This window comes from Cyprinus carpio, chromosome B20 (assembly GCF_018340385.1).
Source record: "Cyprinus carpio isolate SPL01 chromosome B20, ASM1834038v1, whole genome shotgun sequence".
NCBI classification, from domain to species: domain Eukaryota; kingdom Metazoa; phylum Chordata; class Actinopteri; order Cypriniformes; family Cyprinidae; genus Cyprinus; species Cyprinus carpio.
Genome location: NC_056616.1, coordinates 26,283,987 through 26,296,048, shown reverse-complemented (window position 1 = coordinate 26,296,048; position 12,062 = coordinate 26,283,987).

Genomic DNA, 12,062 nt, shown 5'->3' with positions numbered 1-12,062 from the left:
AGAGGAGGTACAGAACCTGGAAGAGGAAGGACGTAGATCAAGGGCAGTGGACCTAGCTTCACCAGGGGCCTGGACCAGATGGGATCTTCCGAAGAGGAAGATTACCTGGGCAGACCTATGGAGACTGGAGCCGTTCTGCATCTCCTTCCTGCTGAGGTCAGTATATGACACACTCACAACCCCAACAAACCTGCACAAGTCGGGTATGAGAGAGGACCCATTGTGCAGGCTCTGTGGGGAGAGGGGCACCATGGCACACATCCTGGCCGGGTGTAAAAAAGCACTCACCCAGGGAAGGTACAGGTGGCGCCACGATAGGGTGCTCATGACACTTGCCAACACCTTAGAGCAGGAGAGGAAAAAGAAACGCCAACCACTTCGGAAAACAACTTCAAGTTTATAAGGGAGGGGGAAAAGCCACCAACCACAGCAACAACAAGAACCAGCCTGCTACAAAAGGCCCAATCATGGGAAATGAAGGTCGACCTGAGAGGAAGGCTGCAATTCCCCCAATTTGTCCAGACAACCCTGAGGCCAGATGTGGTACTGTGGTCTGAAGAGGGAAAAAAGATCATCCTCATAGAACTTAAAGTCCCATGGGAAGAGGGGTGTGAACAGGTCTTTGAAAGAAAGAGCGCCAAATACCAAGACCTGCTGCACGACTGTAAGGGGAAAGGATGGCAGGCTTGGCTGTTCCCGGTCGAGGTCGGCTGTAGAGGATTCCCTGCTCAGTCGGTGTGGAGAATGCTCACCGCCATTGGAATAACAGGGAAGGAGAGGAAGGCAGCAGCTCGCAGGATGGGGGAGGCAGCGAAAAGAGCCTCTTGCTGGTTATGGAGCAGGAGGGAGGAGTTGAGCTGGAAGCCAGGAGGGGAAGATGGGCAGTGACTTGGCCATCACTGCCGACCCACCATCGGGAGGGTGTTGCGGACCCAGTGACACCCAGTGAACGATGGGTACCGCCTGATGACATCAACCCCTCCTGGCCAAGGCTACATTCACTTAAGGTGAATGAAGGGGAGAAGCATTTTCGGATGTATTTGAAATCATGTTATATAAAATTAATAATAAACAAACATATATATATGAAATATAGTATCTATCTATCTAGATAGATAGACACACATTAATATTATATAATACATCATATTATGTACTATATATAATAAAATAAATAAAATGTATATATTAATAATAATCATAATATAATTATGATTATATAATTTGTATTATTATCATATAAAACATATTATATGTGTATATGTACATAGAATATAAATATTATACTAAATTAAATAAAAAATAAATAAATTAAAAGAAGCATATGCTACATCTTACACACATGCATACAAAAATGAAAAGAAAAAAAAAGATTTTATGTATTCATTTATTCATGTACAACTGTTCTAGAATGCTCTGTTCATGTTAAAGTGAGAGGTGTGTTAGAATTGAGACATAAAGTACATCCTGTGGCTCTTCATCAATGACCATGACTCATCCAGCCATGGCCTGCCTCCATTCTCAAACAGAACAGCTCCGGTTGCCAAGAAGCCCATTCTGAAGTATGACTCCCCGGAGAACCTAGTGTGCCGTATGACTGGATGGAACTACACTGATTGTTTCTGCAGCATGACTGGGTGAAATTACAGCCCTGCTCAAGAAATGTTTTTTAGATTTTAAACTTAGAATTGCAGTTCATCCAATGCAATGTTATTTAACAGCCTATCACATGTTGTGTAATCTAATAATAAAACCCAATTAAAATAGCATTTTGCAGTTGGACAGTCACCCTGGAACAGGTGGTTAGAGTCCAAAAAGATTTTCTTTTATTTTCTAGGCATGTCATACCATTTTTAATCACTGTAGTAGAGAGTCATTTTTATAATCTCATTCCTTCAGGATTGTTCACTAGTCAGTGATTGCAGTATGACTAAGTAAAAATAGCATTGATGCCTTCTAGAACACAATGTGATTATTTGTTCTTGGACCAGCACCAATTGTAGTTCCCATAAACTGCAGCACTAACTCAAAAACAAGGCCCAAAAACTTCAAGCCACATAATCTCAATTCAATTCAATGCTGAGCATCAAACTCTGTCAGGAATTCATAATTTATCATGTTGCAATTTTAGAGCTGTCAAACGGTAATGTCACGTACTTGACTAAATAACACTAAAAGACTTTCACAATATGACTAGATGAAAGTAGTGCGATGACGTCTACAGTATGACTGAGTGAAACCACACTGATAACTTTTATAAAACAACAGATTTGGTTTCTCTGTGCTAATACATCTATAGCAGCGAAGCAGGACCGGATCTTAAAAGCATATCATCAGCATATCATGGTCACATTTAGTTGCATTTAAAATAGCCTGGTATTGTCTATCTTTCCTGCAAATGGAATTTGGTATCTGTAGAGCTCTGAGTCAGGCTGTGGTTAGTTTCTGTCTACACAGATCTCTCTCCTACAGTTATCTGAAATTACATTGTGACTAATACTGATGTTACATTTTTATGTGTAACTGCAACTGATTATAGCATGTCTACAGCAGGAGTGTTTAGTTAAGCGGTTAAAGCAATAGTTCAGCCTAAAGTGTAAATTTGCTTAAAATTTACTCACCTTTTGCCATTTAAGATGAGTTTGTTTCTTCAGCAGAACAGATTTTGAGAAATTTAGCATTACATGACTTGCTCACCAATGGATCCTGATCCTGGTGCGTGTTCAAAAGCTTGTGTTTTCAGACCCCCCAAACGGAGTTATTGAAGACTCCTGATGTTAACAAACAGAATCACTGAAGTAGAAAATCTAATTTTTTTAGGTTACCATTACCATACAAAATGTGAATCGATTGAACTTTTCCATATTGTTTAGGAATATACATAGGTGTAACATATTTTTGCAAAATGATTATTGTACCTTAGTTCCTTTTTGAATGTTAATTAGATTATGACATGACTCCAGAATAAATGTTTACATGTATGCTAAAAAAATTATATTTTATGGATGAGACTGTACATTCTACATACTGTATGTATCTATTCCTGCCCAGTTTTTCCTCACATCTAACATTAGATGAGAGCAGACAGCAAGCATTAAAGATAAACACATTGTGCATTCGACATGTCATGTTTTGATCCCTGCCTCACTAATTTCATTTGCTGTATCCGTGGCAACAAAGGGGAAAGAATAACAGAGCATCCCTTATCACCTTCACAGCCAAATAAAGTGGAGCTCTTCCTGCTGGTGATGCTTTGTCGCAGTTATCTCTGCATCTGTAAGAACAAGCGTCGCCGGCGCAGTTAGCAGCTTGCCACATGTATCGAGATGCTATCAGAGGAGCCGCCATATCAAAGAGTCTAATGCAGACAGGGCTTATCTCGCCCAGAGCTCACACATGTGCTATGTAGGGCACGTCTTATCAGAGCGCTGCCATTACTGCCATTGCAACAGCAGACACGGGTCAGGATGACCGCTGGAGGACCGGACGATCAGCTGCTCGGTGTGTTTGGAGTGGCCATCTGGGATTGCCAAATAAGTCAAAGTGTAGCTGACGTTGCATCAAAGGTTCAGGCGAAGTGAATAATTACATGAATGAATAAAATGTCATTATTTTCTCAGGGCCTGTATGTTAGTTTTTGCATGAAACCCCCCAAAAAAGGTTTTTCATACCACCACAGGTTATAAACTAAAAATTACACACACACAGAAAAAAAAGAACACATAAAAATGCGTATGCACTATAAGTCTTTTGAAAGTGAAAAAAGTGACATGACATACAGCCAAGTAAGGGGACCCATACTCAGAATTCATGCTCTGCTTTTAACCAAACCAAAGTGCATACACACAGCAGTGAACACACACACACACACACACACACACACACACACACACACAGAGTGGGCAGCCATTTATGCTGCGGCGCCCGGGGAGCAGTTGGGGGTTCAGTGCCTTGCTCAAGGGCACCTCAGTCGTGGTATTGAGGGTGGAGAGAGCACTGTACATGCACTCCCCCCACCTACAATTCCTGCCGGCCCGAGACTCGAACTCACAACCCTTGGATTGCGAGTCCGACTCTCTAACCATTAGGCCACGACTTCCCCAGTCCTTCCTTTTGAAGCCGTATGATAACATTGTGAGAAAAACACAGAAATTTAGGTTGTTATTCATGCAGTTTTCTTATTCTTGACTTGCATATAGCCTAGTCAAACTGGTATACAGGGTTATACAGCAAACACATTTTCTTTTTTTCAGGCAGGATCACAATCCACTTTTTTACTTATTTAAAATAAATATCGACCTACAAGGTTACAAAAAAAAAAAAAAAGAAGAATGGCAAGAACTTTAAGGCCAAAGTAAGAGATTCAGATTTCATATTTATTAATTTATATAATAAATCTGCTTAAGTATACTTTAAATCTTAAATATTAATTATTATAATTATTGTATTATTACATTATATTTAATTATACATTAAATATATACTCACACACACAGACAATTACATATTACACATATGATACATGCATATTATTATGCATATACAATTGCTATACTATATGCCAAAAATGGCATGCATAATTATTCATAAAAAAAAAAAAAAAAAAAGACAGAGAATAGTTTCAGAATAGTTTCAGATGGAGTAGCCTATGACGTTGCTGTAATATGTCAAGGTAATGGTCCAAATATGCTTCAGCTTTAATCTTATATGATCAAAGGTGTCCAGTTTTCTAGCTAATGAAGTGAAAATGAAAATCAGTGAAAATCCCCCCATGTTTATTTGTAGCGTTTGTGGCCTCAGCCCACAGATTCAGAGCTGCCCACTCACTCACCCAGAGCTTTCTCATTCTGAGAGAGAGCGTTCGTGATCAGCAAGTCGTAGGCCACTCTAAAAGCAACCTGACGGCTATAAACCATCTCTGACATGATGTTTCCAAGGTCAACTAGTTATGAAATCAGAAGATTAGCATCCCACATTAGGCCACACATGCAGTTTCCTCACCATGCAGATAAATGCGATATAAATTTAACATGGAAAGCATATGGTAAGCATATACTGTAGCTCCAAATTCTGATCCATCTGCATAAAATATCACACAAGAAGAAATGCAGTAGTTTTGAAAATTAGCAAAGTAGTTCATACGACTTTCACTCATTTCATGTTAAGATTTAATGTTAAATGGATGTTTGGTCACATGGCCTTGCAATTCTGAGTATATATTTCACAATTCTGACTTTTTTTTTTAAAAAAGTGCAATTTTATATACACTCACAACTGCTAAAAAAAAAAAAAAAAAAAAAAAAAAAAAAAAAAGCTAAATTGCCTTTAAAAAGGCAACACTAAATTACATAAAGGATATAATAAAGGAATTGCCTTTATTTTATGAAAGAAAATGAAAAACAAACTCCCAGATGCAAATAAGAATTAATGAAAAAAAGTCAGAACTGTGAGTTTAAATCCCATAATTCTGTTTATATCTTGCAATTCAGATGTTTATTATTATTATTTTTTTTTTTTTTAGAATTGCAGGAAACAATTTTCAAATTGTGAGATATAACTCAATTGTGAGAAAAAGTCAGAAAAATGAGATGAAAAGTTGTAATTACTTTTCTTTTATTTTGGCAGAAATGGTCTTCCATTATTAAATAAACAGTGAAACTTTTTTACCTAACAGTCATTTTGCCAAGTAAATGATTTATAACTTAAATTAGCAAATGCACTGTGTGCATGAGCATTTTAACATATGAAGTAACATTACATACTATAGATGTACATAAATGAGTTTTTAGCACAATGAAACACACACACACTGTACAAACAAACACACCTTTACATACAGACATATGCAAACAAAGAAAGAGGGAAAGAGAGATAGTAAAAGAGAGAGAAAGAGAGGTAGAGCTGGTCACAGTGGAAACTCTGACTCATCTGCTCCTGCCACTCGGAGCCCAAATCAATTTACCATTGAGTCATCACAGGACTCCTTCTTTTTTTTTTTTTTTTTTTTTTTTTTTTTCCCTCTCTCTTTTTTTTTGGTTCTTTCTCACTCTTTCTCTTTCTGTTGTCAGCTGAACATGCATTGAGGTTATAGCCATGTTTTCCCTTGTGCTCCAGGGCACATTTTTACGCAGTCCAAATGCATCATAGCTGCTTGAGTAATTATGGCAGCACCAGCAGGTTTATAGCATTCAGTTGCATAAAAACAGTTCCCCACAATGAGACACACGACAGAAACGGCCTTCGCTTCTCTGAGCACACACTGGATCTCATGCAGCAAGACTCCCTGATAAAACCACTGTATATGGATGAGACTACAAAGAGAAAGCCCTGATAATACAGAATCTTTACATGCAAAAGACTTCAAACCATGAGGGCTGAATTTAAGAGCAGTTGCTCCACTTTTGCATGCAATTTTCATGAACAATCCAGTTTAAGCACACTGGTAAAGGACCATGCATATTTTTTTATATTTATAATTAATAATTTATATAATATAAGAAATGCTTGTGTACATTTTCTATTGCTCACAGCAGCAGTAATACGTCTATGTATTACTGTGTAAAATTATTTAGTTATATATAGTTTTCTCCTTTTTAACAACTATCTCAATTTCTTTTTTTTTTCATACTTTCTGTGTATTTTTCCCCCACCTTGTTGCACTACCAGCCTACAAAAAATATCATTATGCTATTATTTACAAATATTGGAGTCAGTCTTTTTATCAACTTGTTTATTGGGTGAAAATTACAAAAATAATTCACAAATAAAATAAATTTCACTCAAAAACTGTAGTGCATAAGCTCAGAATGAGCTTATCAATGAGGCCTACGATCAGTCAGTTCCAAAATGAAATACAAAACCTGTGCTAATTATTGAATTCAAGATTTAGTGATAATATTGCATAATGAGAGATTTACAAGCAATTTTTAAAAGGCCAGTCATTTTTAAAAGGCAACACTAAATTACATAAAGGATAAATAAACTAAGACTAATAAATAAAAATGTATAAAAACTATAAAGACATATTTAAAAAAAATACTATGACTTAACCTACAATGAAAGTGAAAAATATACATAGAAAAAAAATTCTAATTAAAATAGTAGATAAATGATACTAAAATAACACTTTAGTGTAGTCTGTATACGTTCTGGCTTTTTAAAGAACCAGTTTAGGTGTTTAGATCACAGTAATGGTGAAATCCTGTACAGTACCAGTATAGTTTAGATAAAGTTAGTCTGCTGCATCCTCCAGGAACTTACCCGCAGAAACAGCCTGCAACACTGCATCATGCAAATTGTGCTCATCACTATTTTTCGAGCATTTGTTCCGTTACCTTTTTTTTGCATACTTCCTTTAATCAATCAGGTGTTTAAACAATGCAGACAGCACCTGCAAATTCATGCACACTTCATTCTGCATGCACAGCGTGTCTTAAATATGCACAAACTCCACAGCAGTTTCTCAAACGATCTCGTGAAGACCCTCAAACCACAGGAGAATACGAAGAGGAGAACCTCAGTGACCCCATAATGCAATGCACCGCTCGCCAATGCGAAGCAGATGATGGCATGGAGCCTCAGCCATTAAAGACCACAGAGCCCGGGGCCAACACACAAAGACCTCCAACCACTGACCAGCCCAACAGATTAGCCTGTTACTCACGCTTCCATAAATCACATGAGACAATTTATATTCTCTGGACAGAAAGAGAGACAGAGACAGGCGGAGGGAAGCATTTTAAAGTTGCATTCAGCCTGAAAGCTCTTCTCACATGTCTCAGCTGGAATCCAGTGTGATGCAGACTGTTATTGTTGCTGGTGACCTGAACCAGAAAGCAGAACAGCGTTTAATGAGGGTGTGCGATTTTGTGGTTTAGCACTTAGGTTGACATTTCTTTGAAGATGTCAACACTCTGTTTACTGTGTTAAAGAGCATCTTGTGATTTCGTTATGATGGATACCAGAACAGCTGTCTTTATGAAGAGTCAATTCAGCAATGTGACATTCAATTGATCAAAAGTATCTGTAAGGATATTTATAAGGTACATTTTTTTATTTCAAATAAATTGAACTTTCTATTCATCGAAGAATCACAGTTTCCACAAATGCATCACCATGAATGTTTTCAACAATGATAATAATCAGAAATGTTTCTTGAGCAGAAAATCAGCATATTAGAATGATTTCTGAAGGATCATGTGTCATTGAAGACTGGAGTTATGATGCTGAAAATTCAGCTTTGCATCACAGAAACAAATTACATTTTAAAATATATTTATATAGAAAACAGGTATTTTAAATTCTAATAATATTTCATAATATTACAGTTTTTACTGTATTTTTTATTAAATAAATGCATCCTTGGATGAGCAAAAAAAAAGAAAAAAAAAGAAAAAAAGAACAAAATATAAAAAAGGCCAAGAACAATAACCATAAAGATAAAAATAACTATATTATCGTCTAAACTGATGTACAAAAATATTGTTTATTACAAGTGCACACTGAAGTTTTGTTGTCCGCCACTTGAAATGCTCAAGCTTTTTAAAGCAGGAGGGATTCTAATTGGCTGTCAATGTTTTATTATTCAACAGCTCGAAAAAAAAAAATAAAAAATTAGAAAGGGAATCCAACGATATCGTTCCTTTTGTCAATTTAATTTTAAAAACTAATTTTAGAACAACTTTTAAAACTAATGTTATATCTTTCCCAATATAGTTATCTTTCTTGGTGTGAAAACATTTAAACTGTAAGTTTTTTTTTTGCATTTTCAAATTAAATTATAATTATGTACCTACAAATTTAAGTCTCAATGGAAAAATTTGAGTTTTTCTGTCTTTTGAACCTGTATTGAGCATGTATTACTGCTTTAATCAGAAATTATGCAGTTACTTCACCTAAAAATGTAATTTTACTTCTCAGTCATGTGGTTCCAAACCCATATGTCTTTCTTCTGAGGAACATAATAAGAGTCATTTTCATAATGTTCACATTTAAGCATAGCGCCTCTAGACACACTGTAGCACATCAGTGATATGAAACATCATCGTTTCCTATATATCTTGTTACTGATCATGATGTAATGTGCTTTACTGTTTTGAATTAACTGCGAGCATGAATTAGATTTAAGAGCTTGTCTGCGCACAAAGCTATCAGAAGACTTGAGAAAACTCTAAATGTAATGCAGTTGTGATACTTTTTGGTGTTTTTTGGAAACTGACAGCTTATATCATCACTTTAATTAAGAAAAAGAGCAGCTGGGACATTCTGCAAAACATGTTTTTATGTTCCACAGAAGAAAGTCACACATTAAACTGTTTTTAATTTGAGTAAGTTAAGTAATCCTTTAACAAAAACTTTCCATTTGATATCTGCCGTCTTTTATGCAAAAACATGACTACTGACTTAATAAAACTAAATGTGCTGAACTTTTCATAATGCAATACCCATGCAACAGTCACGTCTGAGTAATGTATGTGAGAATGGAAAAAGCTCTCCAACTTTTTCGGCACGCGCTGAAAGTTTCAACACGTCCGTCTAGCCGGGAGACAGAAAGAAGGAAATACATTGAAAAATGAATCTCTGAGACTTCCTCTGGTGCTGGAACGGGTTGCCACGACCACCCTGATGCCTGCTGTATTTGTCTCGTTTATCTAGACATGATGCAACACTGAGCTCAGAGTTAGAAACCCACCGATTGGCCGCTGTGCAACAGCCTTAAGGGATGGAGGGGGGAAAAGTAGCAATGCATCACCTCAACTGGTGGCAATAAATCAGGAGTCTTTCTTTGGGTGTGCTCCAGTCATGTAAAAGCCGTTTAAATCACCATCCTTCCTGTCATATTACTCACCCTTGACTGCCGTACGCTAAATTACATTTGGGCTTGAATTCCAGCCCTCTCACTGCGGGCGGCTTAACGCGTGAATGGGAACTGATCCGTTCTTTCAGGCCGCATCAGGTTGATTTCTCCGTCTTACAGAACGGGGGGAGTGACCTTCCACGCCAGCTTTCAGAAGAGAGATGAGTGGAATCAAATACCTTTTGCTTAATTCAGGCACAATGAAGGGATTGTGGTGGGCAGTGTTCGTGCACGTGTCAACTGAAGAACCGAGGGCCGATTAACCTCATCTCCACGCCTGCTGCTTCGCTCAAATTCATGCTCAAGAGAGGTCAGAGGTCGCATTCCAAGTCTGAATTCTTGACCTCCTCAATTAATGCTCATATATTTCATTCGGTGTCCAACACAAGCCCTACACCTTTAGAAGCAAATGCAGTTGCATTTGTTATTGTGGTGTTTTCATGAATCAGTATTCTTCACATAGAAATTGCTTTCTAATTCAAGAAACATTCTAATCCTGCTTGCCTTTGTGTATTGTTTTTTTTTTTTTGTTTGTTTCTTTAGATTATCACAATGTTCTTCACACAGAAGAAAAAGAGTGTGTTTTTTTTTAAGTACTGTTCACCGAAAGGTTCAAGGAAGCCAAAATGTTTCTTCAATGCCATTACTCCAAAACCCCCCTTTGGAATCTTTATTTTAAAGAGTGTTCTATAATCAAATGATTGACATAGAACATTAACACAGAGTTCCTATTATCCGCATTCACAGATGTGCATATATTGGTTACTTTCAACTGTAGCTCATCTAGTCAGAATTTAGAGCCGGATCTATGTGTTTTATAAAGTAAATTTACAACAGTCCTACAGTTTTGCAACAGTTCTTGCACTGATGGTAAGTCCATGAATTTCCACTTCTGTGTCTCAAATCTACAACTTAACCAGCATAGTCCTTTAACCATTAAGCCACAGCACTCTAAATTCAATTTGAATTTGTATAGGCAAATCCGATTATTCACCATTCCAAGAAATCTGTAGGATGGCGGCCAGATACACAAACAGTGCAATCCACATTCCGGGATGTTGGTTTGTCTCTCAGTTTTCTTTAGGGGTCAGTCGCTCTTCCTGACACACAAACAGAATCTAGCAGGAATCACTTAGCAGGCTACAGTTTAAACTCTGAAGGGACATAACATGGAAAATTTGAGTTTTCTTACTCTTTTTTGAACTGAAAGAGCTTGCTAATATACAGTTAATTATCACTCATTTATAATTAAAGTTACTAAACCTTGGCATGACAAGAATGCATAGTCATAGTTTTGATGAAAATGTCCATTAGATTTAGTCATTTGCTCATTATACTTTAAATATAGTTATAAAATAACTGTTTGCACATCAATAGGAACAATCTGAAATGTATGACTTGGCTTATGAATAGGAATTATGTAAGGTGACAGTCAGACCTGACTGGCCTAATGATGTTGAATATAACGGCAGTAATAATGGCTATTTTACTCTTAAGGGGTTGAACTCAGGGGATGTGTTAAAAATACTGCAGCAAAAATGCTTTTTCTCTTTTCTAAGGCTCAGACTGAAAGTGTACAATGGTTGAGTAAAACAAAATACTCAATTTCAAGAAGCAAAACTCACTTCATAAGTGGACTTAAGGGGAAAAAAGTATCAAAATGCTATTAAAGAGCAGAATATGACCCTCATTAACCACTGCGGGTCAGACAGGAGCTTCCTCGTACCAGAACCGATAGGACATAAAGCCCCTGCGGAGCAACACAAGACTAATTATCTAGACAGATGAGCAATGGACGGAGCGCAGATACATCACAAAGAACTGGAATCCACAGTGAAAGACTTTCCATTTATGTGCTGTTAATGGATGGCTGATCATTGTGGCGTGCTGTGGTTTGGCTGACCCTCTACTGGACGGTAACACCCTCACTTCATTGTGAGCACTCTGCAAAATAACATGCAGCATGCAGAAAATCACTGATATCTAAATCTGCACACTGATCTACTGTAATAGCAGGGTATGCAAGGTTCGCCCCCAATATCTGGTGTTCATATGAGCTTTCAAGACATCATAAGTAATTAATGGTGTTTGCTAAAGCAAACCTCACTATTATTATTGCTTAGTACAAAGGCTTAGGGACCTGAACATACCCCTGAACTCTTGCATTAAACTCGTTCCCTAAATTGTGCAGTGTGTACTTTTCTAG